At 36.8% G+C, this 17,637-nt stretch overlaps 4 long non-coding RNA genes and 1 pseudogene across 6 annotated transcripts; 3 read left to right on the top strand and 2 right to left on the bottom strand.

The window, feature by feature from the left end:
* The first annotated feature begins 732 nt into the window (after positions 1–732).
* Positions 733–3,148, top strand: LOC148585218 (uncharacterized). Of its 3 annotated transcripts, XR_015912061.1 has the most exons (4): positions 733–1,120; positions 1,810–1,930; positions 2,822–2,903; positions 3,115–3,148. It is a non-coding gene; the product is annotated as an uncharacterized LOC148585218 (long non-coding RNA). The 3 variants fall into 3 exon arrangements; XR_015912060.1 differs by lacking the exons at positions 733–1,120; positions 1,810–1,930 and adding an exon at positions 2,478–2,699; XR_015912059.1 differs by lacking the exons at positions 733–1,120; positions 1,810–1,930 and adding an exon at positions 2,478–2,732.
* A 3,296-nt stretch (positions 3,149–6,444) lies between these two features.
* On the top strand, positions 6,445–8,879 carry LOC132166382 (uncharacterized). Its single transcript, XR_015912058.1, has 4 exons — positions 6,445–6,698; positions 7,712–7,908; positions 8,032–8,131; positions 8,422–8,879. It is a non-coding gene; the product is annotated as an uncharacterized LOC132166382 (long non-coding RNA).
* Positions 8,880–9,999: 1,120 nt separating this feature from the next.
* On the top strand, positions 10,000–12,227 carry LOC132165048 (BTB/POZ domain-containing protein At5g48130 pseudogene; annotated as a pseudogene).
* Positions 12,228–13,772: 1,545 nt separating this feature from the next.
* On the bottom strand, positions 13,773–16,387 carry LOC148585217 (uncharacterized). The gene is made up of 4 exons (XR_015912208.1): positions 16,362–16,387; positions 16,047–16,241; positions 15,599–15,660; positions 13,773–13,846 (listed from the first exon to the last, which is right to left on the bottom strand). It is a non-coding gene; the product is annotated as an uncharacterized LOC148585217 (long non-coding RNA).
* A 493-nt stretch (positions 16,388–16,880) lies between these two features.
* Positions 16,881–17,287, bottom strand: LOC148585216 (uncharacterized). The gene is made up of 3 exons (XR_015912067.1): positions 17,239–17,287; positions 17,009–17,122; positions 16,881–16,931 (listed from the first exon to the last, which is right to left on the bottom strand). It is a non-coding gene; the product is annotated as an uncharacterized LOC148585216 (long non-coding RNA).
* Positions 17,288–17,637: the final 350 nt, after the last annotated feature.

The following is a 17,637-nucleotide window of genomic DNA, read 5'->3' as shown; positions in this document are numbered from 1 at the left end:
AGAACTTCAGCAAATTCCACGCTTCGTGTCTCTTGGTTGGATCCGGGTGGCCGTAAAATCCCGTTAACATCCATCTTATGTTCCTTTCTTGTGTAAGAACAGATGCATGAATATGACGCCTTGAGAAATTTACTATCGTGACTATGTCTTCCTCCTTCCAGAGCATTGCAAGACCGTCACTCCTTCCAACCGGGTCCACCAGAAACATGCCAGACAGTCCCAACTTGGCCTTTATTTGCTCCATTTTATTCTTTATACATTTTATTTCAATAAGAAACAAAATGTCGGGTCTCTTTTCCTTTACCAATTGGCAAAGGTCACGAACTGCGCAGGGGTTCCCAAGCCCCCGACAGTTCCAACTAAGTAGAATCATGACTGGTGGCGAGGCTGCTTCACAGCCACCGCCAAATCACTAAAAACTGAGCTTGAGGCATCCTTCCCAGACTGAAATGGTGGATGGTTTTCCTCACCGCCCCCTTCTTCAAGAGTCACCCCATCATCTGCCAGAGTACTTTTTTCAGCCTAAAACTAAGAGTTATTGCTGGAAAAAACTATGGTGCTAAGCACCATCTCCCTCTGTTTTTCCTCCATCCCGGAACCATTTTCCCGTTTCTGTTTATATCCAGGCCCCCCCTTTTCTTTGTTTGATTGCCCGTAGCTATTAAGCCCGTCCCTCCTCTCCTCTATGTCCATGTGTGTGGCTCTCTCAACGCTAGGCCTATCCCCCCGTCTTGCAATGTTTTTTATACTGCGCAAAGACGTGGGGGACCCAACATCAAAAGGCCCATTAAGCAACATGGACCCCTCTGACTTAGCTGTAGGCACATTCTTCCCCTTTCCTTCAGCAGGTTTGACAGCCTGTCCATTTCCATCCTCCTTAGCCATTACCGTCGATTCTCTCTTTCCTTTCTTGGCTTTGTTTGGAAAAGAATGGCTAAGAGGAACCTTTTCCATATTCGTAGAAGCATCTTTATTATTTACCTTATTTGGAGTGCGAGAATCTCTAGGGTTTCCTTCTGTGGCTTTACTCTCCAAAACAGGTGAACGTTCCTGCTGCTTTACGCCCTCCGCTGCCTGTCCGCCCTGCATGGAGGAACTCCACGCAGTTAAACCAACTTCAGTTAGGTTTTTTTATTATTTTGTTTTTTAAAGAAAAGATACAGAAGACGCTATCTCTCCTTCCCTCCCTCCCTCGCTCTCAGACGCTCTCTCTCTCTCTCTCTCTCTTTCCCTCTTTGAGCTCTCTCTCTCAGACGGTGATGGTGACGGTGAAACTCACTGGCGTCGGTTCATTGGGTTCATAAACGAAAGTGGTTTGGGTCCGACAGAGGTTTTGCTCAAAAGGCGCGGCGCCGGCGGTTTGGCTCTCTCTCTCTCTCTCTCTCTCTCTCTCTCTCTCTTTCCCTCTTGAGCTCTCTCTCTTTCTCTCAAACGGTGACAGTGAAACTCACCAGCGTCCGTTGACTGGGTTCGGAAACGAAGGTGGTTTGGGTTCGACGAAGGTTTTGCTCTGAAGACGCCAGCAGTTTGGCTCCAATAACGACGATGGTTTGGGTTCGGTGGGGGTTTTGCCTAGAAGACGCCAGTGATTTGGCTCCGGCTCTCTCTCAAACCACTCTATTAGATCTGGAGGTTTGGGTCCGTTGGGGGATATCAAACAATCACTTTCCTTTTTCCATGTTTCCATGTTTCCTTTGGGTTTTAATTTTCTGATTTCTGTTTATTATTCTTTGAGCTTTAAATAGAGGCTGTATACTTCTCTAGTGTGAACTTTGGTTTATGCTGCTTACTTATCTTACTTTCTTGCAGGTGGGGATGAAGGGCGAGCAGCTGGTTTGTCTTCAATGGATTCTTCACGGCGGAGAATATCAGGACCAGCTTTAAACCTTTGAAATTTCTCGAGGCAGAGAAGTCCAGTTACTATTGCCTGGTAAAAGAAGTTGTTTGATTATGTGCAGATCTTCTGTGGCTGCAATTTGATATCTCCTAGTTTCTCAATTATTTTCTGTTTTGATTTTCTTATACTACTGCGTGTTTTGGCAAGTCATTGATTGATACTACTGCGTCTTTGATCTTATCTTGTAACTATTATTGACTTGTTTGCAGAGATATTGAGAGAAGTACTTAGAAGAGAGAAGACAACACATTTTGCAGAGATATGGAGTATTAAGAAGAGAGAAGCCAAATCCTAAAGCATTTAGAAGAAGTGAATGCAACATTTTTTTTTTTAAAAAAATGTAATACTTATTGAGGAGTAATGATCTGGGTTACGCGGCGTGCGTGAATAGTAACGCACGCCGCTGACGTGGTACATGCCACGTCGTAACCTCTGGTTTAAAAAAAATAAATAAATAAAATAAAAATATCAAAACAAAACACGAACGTTCGTCCAGCATTTCCCCCCAAACCCATTTTCCCTCCACCCCATTCTCCCTCCACCCAATTTCTCTCTCCACCGGCGCCGGCGCCGGCGCCGGCTCCGGTATCCCACTGAAACCGGCGCCGTGATCTGCTCTCCCCCACCGTCGACCGAGCCCTTTCCTTTCTCCATTTTTCCTCCCCAACCACTTTTCTCCACCGTGCGTCCTCTCCTCTCCCCACCGTCACCGGCATTTTTGTTAGTGGAAACACTTTGATGGCTATCTGATCTGAAATGGTTTGTCCCGTTTGCTTAATTATGTGTGATCTCTTTTAGCTAGGTAGAAGCTACAATATTTAAATTTCTTTGTTGGGTACGTTTTGGAGGAAGGGAGCTTTTATCCATTTGATGACTGAAGTTCACGACTTTTTTCTGACCAATAAAATGTTATTTGTGCTGCAGGAATAAGGGGATATTTTTTGTACCCATTGATTTAAAGAGGCCTCTGTCCGATCAAGGTCCTTTCGACGTTGTTTTGCATAAGGTTAGTGATGATTTCTTTTGGAACTCCGCTTGTTGTTTAACTTTGTGAAGTTTCTTTGATTGTTGAGCTTTTCTTGTAGTTTTGTTGGTTGTCTATGGTGTTTTGACTATAAGCTGGTGACCAGTCTATTGCTTTGCCTTTTTTCTTTTAATGTGGATAATACTTATTTAGTGCTCAAGTAAATGTCTCACAAGCCTTATGTTCCTTCCAGTTGTCAGGAACGGACTGGTGTGAGGTTATTGAGGTTCGTCCATCTATACCCATTGATACTGATATTTTAAATTTTTTTAAATTGGGGCATCGTATCAGAAATTGAACCTGTGATACTGCAGTTTCTTGATATACAGCTTTTGGTATGATGTAAATAGATGCGGCTGTTCATGCTGGAGATTATCAACTCGAGGGTGACTGGTTGAAAACCAGATCTTATGACCCTTAAAGCTTATTTTTGTCTGCTATAAATTGCAGAATCCTCTCTTCTCTTCATGAATCATGATCATATAGTTGAGTCAGTGCCCATGGATCCAAGAGGATTTTACTTTTTAGTGGTCAATCTAGATAAATTATTAAGGCATTGGTTAGCTTGGTTGCAAAGCTTTTCTTACATTTCTGAAGTTAATAAGGTTATTCTTGACTTATCTGGACTTAGATGTTTTGTAAACGTAATTTTTTTGGTCATAATATTCATTTTTCCAGTCAATTAAATGTGCAATTTGAATATTTTGACTTAGTAAGCAAGATAGCTAACTCAATCCTCGAAGTTCCTATACGCAATAATTAAAATTTCACAAAGTAAAAATTGAGTAAACATGGCTCAGCGGCTGCTGAAATGTGTTGTTCATTAAATTGACATGTCTGTTAAAGGATATCTTGACACTCTTTCTATTTCCTTCCTTTACCTTAATAGTCTAATGGAATTATATGATATTTAATAGTAGGCTTACATGCATAACATGTACTTGTCTTGGCTTCAGCATTACAGAGAATAATGTTAGAATTTCATGCTTGATTTTATGCTTATGCATCTTTATGTATTCAGGTTTCTTGGTGATTGAGTTGTTGAAGATAGATTTGAGTTTATTACGAATCTATTTTTTTAAAAGAACAAAAAAAAAAGAAAAAAAAGCCACAAGCTGTTTCGGGTTTGCGTTATCCTTTTCAAGCAGTGCGTTTCATTATTCAATCCAAAGAGAAGTTATCTGCAATTGTTCAATAGTATAATCAAGTCACTCGTGGTATAACTGTCTCATATGCGCCCGTTTGTCCTTTTTCCAAAGATTCTGGCATTCTATCTAGAGGGACTTTCTGAGGTCTGTGGTTTATGATCTTATAGGATGGTCCATTGTGATAACATTCTGTCTGATCTGCTGTCTGGATTGAGTTTAGGGGAACCTCTTAACCTAGAAGGGTTTTCTTTCTATTCATAAGAAAATGCTTTTCTTTTTCTTCTCTGTTTTGAAAAGAAAAAAAAAATGATAATGTGGACTTTCTATTGGTGTGATTAGGTATTGCCTTGGCTCTTGTTGTATCAGTCAATTTCTAGATTTGAATATAGTTGAATAGGTGAACCGTGTGGAAGATTTTCTACCCATATGGCGATCACCCTTGCTTGATAAAATTAGCCATACTGTTACTAGAATTATTATGAATGGTCTGTTCATAAAAATAAATGTGGTTGACAGTTTAGTTTTGCTAGACACCCTTGACAACTCAAATTAGACACAACCTCATCTTAGAAGCTGTAGGTTTGTGACGCTGTACTTAGTTCCAATGCTGATTCTCTGCATTTTGTTTCTTTCTCCTTCTGAAGACATATGGTTTGTAGGCGCTTTTTTCTTGTCTGACAGATCACTTGTGCAATTTGGAATTAGATACCATGATTATCTTTAGCTGATGACAATATTTACACATCTCTATGCTTTTTCAACCTGATCACATTCTTAAAATTGTGCTTGGCCTGTATACCTAAGCTTAAGAATGTGTTGTTTTCTATTCTCTAAATACGGACCATTAATCCATCAAGGCTTTTAGGGAATGAGAAGTGCCTTTAGCCATTTTTCCATAGCGAATGAAGACGTCTATATATCGTTTAGGTGTCCTTTTCCACAATCCTATTTCTCTAGCAGTGCCAGTTGTATTCATGAAACAAGTGACTAGGAAATGAAAAAAAGAAAAGTGGATCAGTTAAAGTGCTCAGGTTGAAGACTAAATTTGGCTTTGGAGGATGATAAAATACTTTTGAAACGGAGTAGCCATTTTATCTCTCCTTGAAAGGGGCTTGCTTATCAGGGACATAGCAACTGATATCCCAAATGGCTTGAGAATGGATGTCTCAAATAATAGCTCACATTTGTAGCAAACAATTGCTAAGGCCTTTGATCCAAAATTTTCACTGAAAATATCTATAAAGGATGTCGGCAACAAGTGAAAAATAGCAGAGAGAGAATCTTGTCACACCAACTCTTATTAGAGTGTCAGTTCACATAATTATTCTCAAGTTCAATTTTTTGGTTTCTTTTTTTTTGGAGTCTTGTCTAATTTGACAAGAATCTCTTCATTTAGGGTCCATCGTAAAATTATGGGCACCATGCAGGATCTGTTGACCATTTAAAAGATATAAGTAGAGGAGGCAAGATACTTCATTGCTTACCTAACATGAGTAGAGCGAGCATTGAATAAATTTCTGTATATGCTCCTTTCCAACTAAATAACTAATACAAAAGCTGTTTCATTGACTGTTTCAAGATGGCTTATTACCTTGACCTTCCTCTTGCTGCTGTAGAATCTTGGAGACCATGAACATTGAATACAGGGCTGACTGAGTCTTACAGAATTGTAATGTTTTGCTCAAAATTTTGCTATTCTTGTCCTGAAATTTGTTTGAAACGCAGATCAAAATACCCTCAATCATTCTCCAGGAACCTGGACAGAAATATTTTATCCATTTTGGTTCTAGATCTGTTGAGAAAATGTTCTCCCTGACTTTAAATTTAGTATAACTGGTTTAAGTTCAGTATTTTTCAAGCTAAATCTTCATAATAGGGCACACTAGTATATTCCTTTGAATATACTATATATGCCAATTTTTTTTTTTTTTTTTTTTTTTTTTTTTGGGGGCATGGGTATTAACATTTTTGGGTGGTATAGGTATTAACATTTTTTGGGCATTAAATTTGTCTTATTGACTACCAGTGGCTGGAATATGATCAATTCCTTGCAATTAATAATTAAATTCAGTAATTTTGTTGCTATTATAAATTATTATTATTATTATAACTGTTTAGATTTGTTGTGCCAGTAAAGTGGGGCTTATTTTTCTCTCATTTGTTTTTCCTTTTCCCTTTTGAAGGAATACTGGCAAAAACATCCTGAAGTAGCAGTCCTCGATCCTCCAGATGGGATACTACATCTACACAATCGCTAGTCCATGCTTCAGGATGTGGCATATCTAAACTTGTTTGACTGCCATGGTAATGTTCTTACTACTCTTCTTGTGAACTGAATCCTCCCCCCCCCCCCCCCCCCCCCCCCCCGACGACCACCTCCACTGCCCTCCATCAGCTCCGGCGCTTTCCCCAAAAGCATTCCCTCCTACCACACATTTCATTTGCCCCCTAAATTTTTCCCAAACCCATTCTCCCCCACCGGGCCATGAGCCCATTACGAAATCCAGTTACAAAACAAAAACTTCACAATTACGATTCAGTAGTCCCAGTTCAGACTTCATTTCTCATTTCGTAGAGTTTGGGGCAAAGTATTGAATTTCTCCGATTTTCTCTTGTTGCGCTTGTTTTGGTGAGTTTGATTTCTCGTCCTCTCTCTTTGAGCTTGTTCTGGAAAATGGGGGAAGAGAAATGGTGAGCGTGAAGTAATATTATCATCTTTTTGGGTCTTTAGGAATTGAAAAGCTGATTTGAGTGGAGATTATTTCTGGGTGCTGAGATTTCAAACAAATTTTTAAGCACTTTCACTCTCAATTCCTTTAGTTTTCTCTTATATTTCTCTTCAGGGGCTGTTCAACTTGCTGTAATTTTTAATTTAATTTCATTTATTTAAGATTATTGGTGCATTATTCAACTTGCTGTAGGTTTTGTACATGCATGTAGATTTTTCTGGTGTAATATTGTTAATGCTGATTTTGTGTTTGGGCTTGTTTTTCTTGTTTTTGTGCTTTGAATCAAGCTTGTTTATAATTGCTTCAAAAAAGATAAATTGGAAAAGGTCACTCTGTTATCAGTTCTAGCATATTTGGTTTCTTTTTGTCATCCTTTCCAAGAATCACATGGAGAATGTTTAGAGAGTTCTACACCGGTTGGTGTGGGATTAGTTGTGGGTTTGGATGCTAATTGGGCACATCTACCTACTAGCTTTAGCACTGTCTCAATGTTTAGATACCTTGTACTCTCTACTTATTTATTGCAAATTTTAAGTAGTTCGGATGGTCAAGGGAGGACTTGCAATGGTCTAAGCTCATTTCGTAATGGGCTCATGGGTTGTTGAAGATACGAGGTTTTGTAGAGATGCTTGGGTTGGGTTATTACAGATTGATGTCTCATGGTGACTGGTCTTTATTGCATTTCTTGTTTGGTTGCTGAGAAATTGAATGAAAAGAAAAGGCTTGTTTAATGACTTTATCGAAAATCAAAATATTTGTGTAGGTTTTTAAAGAGTATTGGATCATTTGAAAGAGTTTCTTGATGTGACATGAATTCGCTTTTCGATACTGAGTCTTTTCTCTTACTAAATTTTTAGATGCTTCTTTTTAGCAGCCTCCTATGATGGGTGGTGACATCTTTTACTTTCTGCAGATTAAGAGTCTTCTAGGAACTAAGGTTGAGTGGCTCTACTATATTCTTCAGGCATTCAACTCTGGTGATTTAGTTCGTTATCAGGAACTATGTCATGTGCACAATGCTGCTCTGAGGGCTCAACCAGCATTAGTTGAGAATGAGAAAAAGCTGGTGGAAAAGATAAATATTCTCTGCTTGATGGAAATTATTTTCAAGTTTAGCATTTGTCCTTTTTTTTTTTTTTTTTTTTTGGGTTCTACCTTTGATTTGTGCCAGAGGAACAAGTCTTTCCCGATACAATTGGCATAATTGATTAACTGCTACATGTTTCCTTGCAGCCGGTCATCTGATGATCGAACTATACCTTTGAGTATCATTGTAGAGCGCACAAAACTTTCTATCGAGGAGGTGGAGCGTCTTCTTATGAAGAGCCTTTCTGTAAGTCCCCATGCCCTTGAAATATTAATGAAGAGTAATTGATCTTTAAATGCTTTGTGAATCTTTACTACCTTTGCGACTTTCCTACTTGGCATGTTTCCTGCAACATCAGTTCTTTTGTTTAATCACTTTTAACATTATATGTTTCTCATTAAATTATCTGGGGATTGCAAAAAAACTTATTCACACCATTTGCATCAAAGAAGTAAACTTTGTTCCCTCACCAACTACATAATTTTTGTGGAACAACTTTTGATTGAATACAAACCACTGGGAGAATTTTATTGCAGGTTCATCTGATCGAGGGCCTAATTGATCAAGTTGAGGGAACAAAGCATGTATCCTGGATGCAGCCAAGAGTATTGGGGATTCCACAGATCACATCCTTGCGCGATCGTCTGGACAATTGTAACAATTCATTAACAGAGAAGGGAAAAAAATTGGAAAGGCGACCCAAAAAAAAATAAAAAAATAAAAAGAGACTCGTCTTTCAAGCCGCATGGGCAGTATGGCCAGCTGTATGCTTCCTTTCTTATTGCCTATTTTTGTTGAATCCTCTTCCTGAAAGGAGCAGCCTCTTGTGCTTCATGAAGTCATCGGTTCCATAGTGGCATCCCTAGAGACAAATGAAAAACGGTTGTTTTACGCTTTTGAGTGGTTTATTAGACTATGTATTTGAAATTTTTCTTACACAATCAGATGTGATTCTCTTATTGTTGTTAGAGTACATTTCCTTTCGTGATTATCATTTTATTCTTCTTTTATATATTGCTATGTTTGAACCAGGTTTAAGGTCTTCTTGTTCAGCTTCCCTTTATTCATTTTTTTTTTTTTAAAAAAAAAAAAAAAAAGTAGTGGGTGTGCTTAATAATTTGTTTGAATAGTGTTTTCGGTTGTGTTTTGAAAAGAGTTTTTGTAAAGGTGAAATTAAGAGGTGTATCAGGTGGGTTTACATTTGAAAGTTTTGAGCAAGTAAAAAATTGAGTAGAATTTAAAGAAAGATAAAAAGAAACAAACAAAAATGGTTGAAAAAAATTGAGTTTATTGTAGGTGTCACTTCATAGGTGGTGGTTTCTATATCTTGTTTTGTAACCACCACGTCCACCATAGAGTAGGCATTATATATATATATATATATATATATATATATATATATTGAAGTATTTTGTGATTTGTTTTGGAAAGTGTTTTAGTAGCAGGGACTAGGGACCATATTTTAAAATTATTTGGTAATTATCGTCTAACAAGTATTTTCAATATTTGAACAAAATGATTTCTTGTACATTGTCTCTTTTCTTTTTTGGCAAATCTACTATTAAATTTATAAAAAAACATAGTTGCAAAATGGTTGTGTAACGTACTTTTTTATATGGAGACGAACAAGCCATGCGTAAGAGAATGGAAGTAAATATTTCTTTTTTATTAGATAAAATATTTTCTCGTTGCTCTTTCTTGTATGAGAAGTGTATGTACAAATGCATATTTTGGAACAAGCATTTCCAAAATCCTCTTAACTTTTATGAATGATGATTGTGCTTTATTTTCTTTGTTTTCACGGGTCTTCTGAAGCCCTTTAACTGGAGAAGATAATTTTCCATTTCTCTAGTGTTTGAATATTCAAGTTTGAAAGAGCTCTGAACTGATACCGATTGAAAAAAAAAAAAAAAAGGATCTTTAGATCAAATGAGCTGTTACAGACATTCTCATTTAATACATTTGGACTTACAAATCAAGTCAACTTCAACATTAGCTTTAGTATAGTAAGATAATCCCTTTTGTACACAGAGAAAACCATATAAACTAGTAGACAGTTAAAACCGAACCCAACATCGAGTGCATGTATTGCCCATTTTTTAGGAAAGAAATTGATGGACCTAACTCCTCTGAACATATCTTGTGGAAGACCATTAGAGAAGTTCACATTGAACAGAACAATATTTGGCTTATCAGTGGCAAGATCAGCCTGTAATAAGAAATTGTTGATCAAATTTTAAGATTTCATAGGCAAGAAATATAATCAAATTGAAAAATATGATTCTAACCCCAAGTTTAACAATTAAGTGTACCAAACAAATTATTACGCCATTTAATTAATAAAGATAAAATCACCACAATCAAAATAAGCAGAAAATAAACTAGACGCATACTTTTTTTTTACGACGAAATAGATTTTTTTAGAATAACTCTTCAAAAGTAAAACAACTCTGAATAAACTAGCACATCAAAGTATGAAGCACAAACTAGAAGTTTCAGATTTGGTGATAAGCCACCAAATCACATACAGTGAAGGAGATAGTGAGCCAGGACCTCTGGATCAAGGATCTGATTGCTTTACCATTTGAATTCTTCAAAAGAATAATAGGATCTCTGAGAAGACAAGGTATGAAAGAAAAATATGTAAGTCCCATCATTGTTTTCTATGCAAACAAATGGGTAGTCTCCAAGAAGACACGCCAATTTTGGGAGAACTCTGCTGAGAAAATTCGAGATGATGACACAAATAGCAAAGTTGCAGCAATCCTTCAAGGGATACTTGACCTGCTGCCCATGGGGGGGAAAGCTGGTAGACTGATTCCTGTTGGGTTTTACTTTGCATTGCTTTCTAGATCCCTTGAAGTTGGTTTGAGAAGTGATCATAAGGTCAAGTTGCAGGATCAGATTGCATCTATGTTGCAATTTGCTCAAGTGGAAGATTTTATCCTCCCAAAAATGGGAACGGGTTCGATTTCTTCTGGCATCGAGTTGGTCACAATGGAGAGCATAATTTCAACATATGTTTCATCTAACTTGGACACAAACCATACTCCTTCAGCAAGAATCTCAGTTGTTGCAGAATTATGGGATGTATATCTCTCCCATATAGTGCCTGATCCAGACATGGGGCCTGAAAGATTCATGGAACTCGTTGAAAGAGTACCGAACTCCTGCAGACACAGCCATGATCAACTCTACAGAGCAATGAACACCTTCCTCCAGGTAAGCTTTCACAACTCCAGCATTTGGCCAAGATGTAACTTCATTTGATTGGATCAATTTCAAATCAAACACATGTCAAAGGCAGCTTGCTGATTTATGCTTAGATGAATATCCTGCAGCCACTGACTGATACATTTCGTGAATTAACCTAGCAATTGAAACAAAATTTTGAAACTTTTAGATTACACTGAAAAACAACAAAAAAATATGAAGTCTTTAACAACTCATAACATGTATGAATACAAGAAAAAGATTGAGTAAAGCTTGATTCTTAGGTTATAAACTCAGCCGACCTAGCCTCAATCTCTCTTCTCATACTGCCAAATAAAAAATCTGGTCAGTGAGGAACAGACTGTTCTTGTATTGGACCAATGCAAACTTACACCTTACTCTAATCTACTCTGACCTATACATTTCTATTCTTCAGGCACACCCAAGTATACCACAAGAAGAGAAGGGAGCAGTATGCAAGTATCTCAACTGTCAAAAATTATCTCAAGAGGCATGTATTGACACTGTTCAAAATGAGTTGATGCCTCTACCTTTGATTGTCTAGGCACTTTTTGCTCAGCAACTTAGCACACACCAGGCTTCCAGAGATTGCTCAGACTCGTTTACGTATGCACACTGTGGAGAGTTCTCTGGAAGCCTCTCGAGCTCTAGGTATCCAAACTCCAAAAGCCAGAATCTAGGAGAAAGTCCATATACAGAAGGAGCACAGCCAGGCAGAAGACCCTTGAGCTTTTTGTTACAAAAAGACATTAGTCCTGAGTTCTCAAGAAATGAATATGAGTCGACAAGCTTGAGAATTCAGAATCTTGAACAAGAGCTCATGTCCTTGAAAAGGAGCCTTCAATTGCAGAACATTTCAAAGACAACAGAACCAATTTCAACCAAAAAACAGAGCATGCTGAAACCATATGGTATGGAAAGTAGATCTATAAGCAAAAAGAAAAACCCTCTAGGACAAGTGACAGGTTGCATTGGTTCGGTGAATTTTGCTTCACAAAGAAAGTATGCCAGTCGAATACTGAAGATCTTCCACTGGATGACCTTGTTTGGAAGTAGGAAACAGAAGAGAAAGTCAGGTGCTCATGGCCTACAGTCGAAGCCAATGTAGCAGAATAACTTTTTTGCATAAGATGTACAAAAATCAAACTGGTAATGCAAAACCAGATTATATATGAAGAAGGGCTAAATAATTGCTACTTTCTGGATCTATTTGGGTAAAAGGAAAAAAGAAAATGCAAAGCAAATGACCATATATAAATATATATAAATATATAACATCCGGCTAAAACTAGTAACAAATTAATATTAAGTTCAAGCCTATACCACATCGTGACTCAGACTAGAAGCTTTGCAACCACTACCTTGAATTTATCTTTGGTCAACCATGCAGCACCAAAATTAGGCCTACAATTAAGAGGAAGTGCTTCACTTGGAGCTTCTGCAAAAGCAAGTTGTATCTGACCAGAAGAATGATCTTTGTATTCTACCTGCAATGTTACAAAGAAAATTTCAGATTAGACTAATGTAGTTTACCTATGTTCATAAACTTATGCATTTATGCATACGTCCAGTCCAAGTGCATGTATGTACCAATATAAAGATAGACATAAAAATCTTAATGCAGCAGTCAAGAGAGTGTGTGATACAAAAAGAATGACAACATTGGAGAATTATTTGTGAGCTCAAAATTCACCATATATATATTTTGCGATTTTTTTCAGGGCCAACCACTAGAGTGTTAAGGCTTTGAACTAAAAGTCTCAACACTTTTTTTGTTTCCAAGAATTTTAGGAGGGCCACGCCCCATCCCCCTCCCTCCAGTAGTGTCTAGGGGATATTCTTCCCTCTCTTTCTCAATCAACTATCAAAAATTTTCACTGGGCTGTTTGCAAAATAGAGAATGCAACTTTCTCAGGCATTTTAACACCCCATATACTCTTCCAAGGAAACATAGCAATGGCCTCTCAATAAACCATAATTAGACATACAAAAAACCTCACTTTGGCAGCCAGCCTCCACAATCTATTCTCACACAACCCAAAAGGATAATTAAAATGCAGCAACTACAACAAAGAATCCATTGATTCTGACTCCCAATACTGAAAAGCTACATCGAAGCATAGATTCCAATATTTGCCCCCTTGTCCCAAAATACATAAATATGAGGCAACAGAAACATCCTAATCTCAGCCAAGAAAAACATATCGAGAGATAACTTCTCCAATGCCACCTCCTGCACTACACATCATGCCAAAGACAAACTATTATACCATCCCTTACCAAATTTAACATTATTTGAGAACCTCACACATTAGTATAGATTTTTTTCGATTCAATACACAAAATAATGGGAATCTGCTAAGTGAAAACAACTCGAGAGTCATTACTTAAGAAAAATATGTTGGCTTTTAAGAATGCCTCACTATTGGTACTCAGCTAAAATGTCCAAAACATAGAATATAGAACCAGTTCAAGTAAATCATAATACTATGAACATGAATTCATAGTTGCTACTTTCAGTGCCTACTTGGTAAAATGATGCTTAAAAAGAAGAATATTACAGAAAAAAGGCACTTTGGGGATGCATTACTGTTACCTTGAATATTGAAGCCCAATAGTAGTCATAACGGCACCGAAACTTACTTCTCTCAAGGGGGTAAAACACATGCTTGGCTTTATAATTGAACAGTCCAAGTTCACAGGCCTTAGCGGACCTAAGATCCACACCTTCAAGCAAATTATACTTTATTACAGCTCACATGATGCTTAGAATTTTGAAATGAGATGAAATACTTGATCAAATGAAACTTACACAGAGCAAAAGTGTAACAGGTAATGACATTCTCAAAACAATAAAATTAAACAAAATGGATATAAACTATATCGCATGTGTTTACCTAATCAGAGTTCATATTTTCATAACAGATTGATTATGGTAAATTTAAATGCATTAACTGAAATTCTGTTTTTCAATATTATCTTTGATCCTCTTCAACAAGGTGGAAAATCACTGATCTCTCATTAATCAAAATTAGTGCTGCAAATATCAAAAAGTTCATATGTATAGTGTCACAGTTTCCACGTCCAATCCTAAGATCTAATCTTAGATCTACGGGGTGGAGACAATGGAATTAAAAAGTAGTGTTGTATAAATCAAAAAGTTCAAATGTGAAGTATCACAGTTCCCATGTCCAATCCTTAAGGTCTCATCTTAGATCTACATCCTGAAAAATCAGTTTAAGATAAGCCATGACATGTGAAATGTCCAATAAAATTAGTTGCAAAGCATCAGCGGTTTGAGAAAATGGAGCAAGTGCATCAATCATCAAGAAGAAAGAATGAGGTAGTCGCAAACACAAGAATGGTTTAAAGAGAATAAAAAACAATAACAGGAAACATACAACAGACATAAAGTTCATCTGCTACACTTTACTTCGTAAGACAGCACATGACCACCACATCAAAAGTCTACTGAAACTTTAAGAGTTGCATAAGAAACCACAACAAAGAACAACAAACGTCCTACAACTATAGTTGTTTTTCAAGATTAACAATTTGACATAGTTTCCATAGCTAATTCCAAATAGACGGCTTGTGTTAACCTTCCCAAAAACCCAACTTAACACAGTATGATATATGGTGGAGAACCTCCTCTCAGTCATCAGAAAAGGGTTCAACAAAACCACGACAGAACTTTATATCACTGTAACAGCAGTGCAACTGTATCATGCTTTGTTTCAAAAACATGTAACTAAACTCTTTCCCTATTTCTCATTATCTGACAAGTTCACCGATGTTTCAACTTTTGATGACATTGTCAAAAACATAGTTTAATAGTTCTCATAATTCAGCACACTATTAAAAGCAATATTTTCACATATGGGCCTTCAGCTGTTCAGCACTACCAGCTAAACCTATGTTTGGTTCGCGAGAAAATTAAGGGAAATTAAATGGTTCATAATTACATCCCATCAAACCAAATGTAAGTCAAATCAGGCACAAATTACATTTTCTTTTGCTAACATGCATTTTCTAAGCATTCAAAGCACCAAAACCAAAAAAAAAAAAAAAATACATTTTTAGAACACTCACTGCTGGAGACTATCTTGCATTGAGAGGGCACGAAAATTGGGATGCTAATTTGTGAATTCGTGGCGAAAACTGCTACAAAGCCAACCAGAAACAACATGGAAAAGAAGATAATGATAGGGAAGAGAAGGGCCAGCCAAGACTAACCAAAGCTTAAAGCCATGCACATTTTGGCATAGGTCACTCAACGTCCAAACCAAATTACATATGATTGAAAGCTTTTGTTCCTCATGCACATATATGACACATGGAAATGATTCCAATCTACTAAATTGATTACATTTTGAAGTAGGATCAGCTTCTTATATAGGCTAAAGAGGTCATAGTTGAATTCATTTCAGTTTCACCTATTCAACAGAGGTATGTATGAATTGGTAGTTTGGTACTCACAGCGGAAAAGCAGAAGGGTGTTGCAGAACCAAAGGTCAAGAGAGGAGAAGCCAATGATTTCCCTAGCATAAAGAGAAAAAATAACAAAAACTAAAAAAAGTTAGAATGAGACAGTGAATGATTATAGCTATCTGCAAAGAACTATTTAGCATTCAGAGCCCAAGACATTTAACTTCGCATCTGACCTTTAGTTAATTATAAAAAATAAAAAATAACAACTAAATTCTCATACATATCCACTATCAATCTTTTGGTCAAAAAACTTCCTTTAGATTAAAATTTTCACAACCTAACTAATTTAAGTTCAAAGATGTTGCACAAGAACAAATCCACAGAAAGAAGCTATTTTTTCCTTTTGTTGTTTAAGATGACAAATCACTTCTACTACACAGAAATGAAACAGTCGAAGCAAATCCCATTGGCCAAGACTGTTAGCAATATTGATTACCTAGTCCTTTTTTAACGTCACCAAAAGAAAGAAAAGAACAACTTTTGACGATGGGTCAGCCACAATGACATCCTGCTAAAATCAAATTCAAACCCCAAAACTGCAAAAACCCATCAATCTTCATTCATCACCCTTTTAACAACACTACCCCCAAGCTCCAAGACCTTCCAACATGTTCCATCATTCATGAGATCCCTACAAGAATTTAAAACACTTAACCCTTAACAATATAAAAATGAAAAAGCACAAAACATGCTAAATAACTGCAATAATTGATTTGGAAATACATGGTAGGAACGGTAAATAGATACGTACCTCTTGTAGTCGAAAGTGGCATCCATCTATTCAATGCTTAATAAAACCATACAAAAATCATTCCACAAGTTCAGTACTTACAAAAACCATACACCATTCCAACTATTCCATACTTACAAAAACTATACACCATTCCAACTAATTGATACTACAAAAACTGTATACTACCATTAGACAACTACATACTCAAAAGGTAGTATCATCTACTAAAAGCACTAGTTGAACAAAAAAGAGTAGTGCTTTCAAAAAGAAACAAAACAGCATGTTCAATCGCCTAGTTGAAGAGGTTGAAACTTGTATCCTGCAACAAAACAAATTTATAAGTTAGCAAATTAAACAAACTTGCCTAAATTATAAAAAGCTTTAAAAAAAATAAGGGAGACAAGCAAGTAAATAATTTCTTTTCACAATGGACAAAAAAATATATATATATTGAGACTAGGAGAGAGACACAAAAAATCTAGGTTCTTATAAGCAAAACATTACACAATCAAAAGTGCCACCACCATCAGGTGATAATGCCAACTTCTCCGTCCCAGCTGCAATAAGCTTTGTGATTTCTTGTGAACCCTACAAGCATTTAATAGTTTTTACACTTACAAATGTATAAATCAAAGGCAATAGAGCTTCTACAATTTATTGTGTACCTGAGCCATTACACTATCTTCAGTTCCAATTTCCCGACCGTGATGAATACAAGTTGTCGAATTCAATGGAACTTCACTTGTATTCATTCCTTCTTCTTCTATTGATTCACAGGTCTTCAATTAAATAAAGTACCAAATGTGTTACAATATGCATGAAATTTTTGTGGATGCAAAACCAATTTTAATAAGCATAATTAAGCACACGTAAAGAAAGAAAAATAATGAGAAACCTGATTTTTTTCTTCTCTTCTGTTTCGCAAGGAATTTATTCCGTTTTTTTCTTTTTTGCTTGTTCCACAATCCTTTTAACTATAAGCACCTTCCTTTTTGATAGTCGCACCTTCCTTTGAGTTGCCACACTACCTTCATTACGTGTAAAGAATGCAGCACATTTGCAGTCAAAGGAAGGTTGACTGGATTCAAAGCTTGAGCCTCCGTGTTTCAGCATTAACATGCGCAAACCATGTATGACCTCCATGCAACGCTCATTGCTTAATGCTGCAGCCACTGCTATTGGAAGAAACATTTCCAACAAGTTGTGAAATCTTTCTTCGTCACAGTTGCCCATTGTCTCTGAAAGATAATCATCATGTTGACAGTATTAAGAATTTAGAATAGAAAAATTGAAA

The sequence above is a fragment of the Corylus avellana genome, chromosome 5 (assembly GCF_965113065.1).
Source record: "Corylus avellana chromosome 5, dhCorAvel1.hap1.2, whole genome shotgun sequence".
Lineage (NCBI taxonomy): Eukaryota > Viridiplantae > Streptophyta > Magnoliopsida > Fagales > Betulaceae > Corylus > Corylus avellana.
The sequence above is the reverse complement of the archived record's forward strand: the minus strand, read 5'-3'. Positions and strand labels throughout refer to the sequence as shown.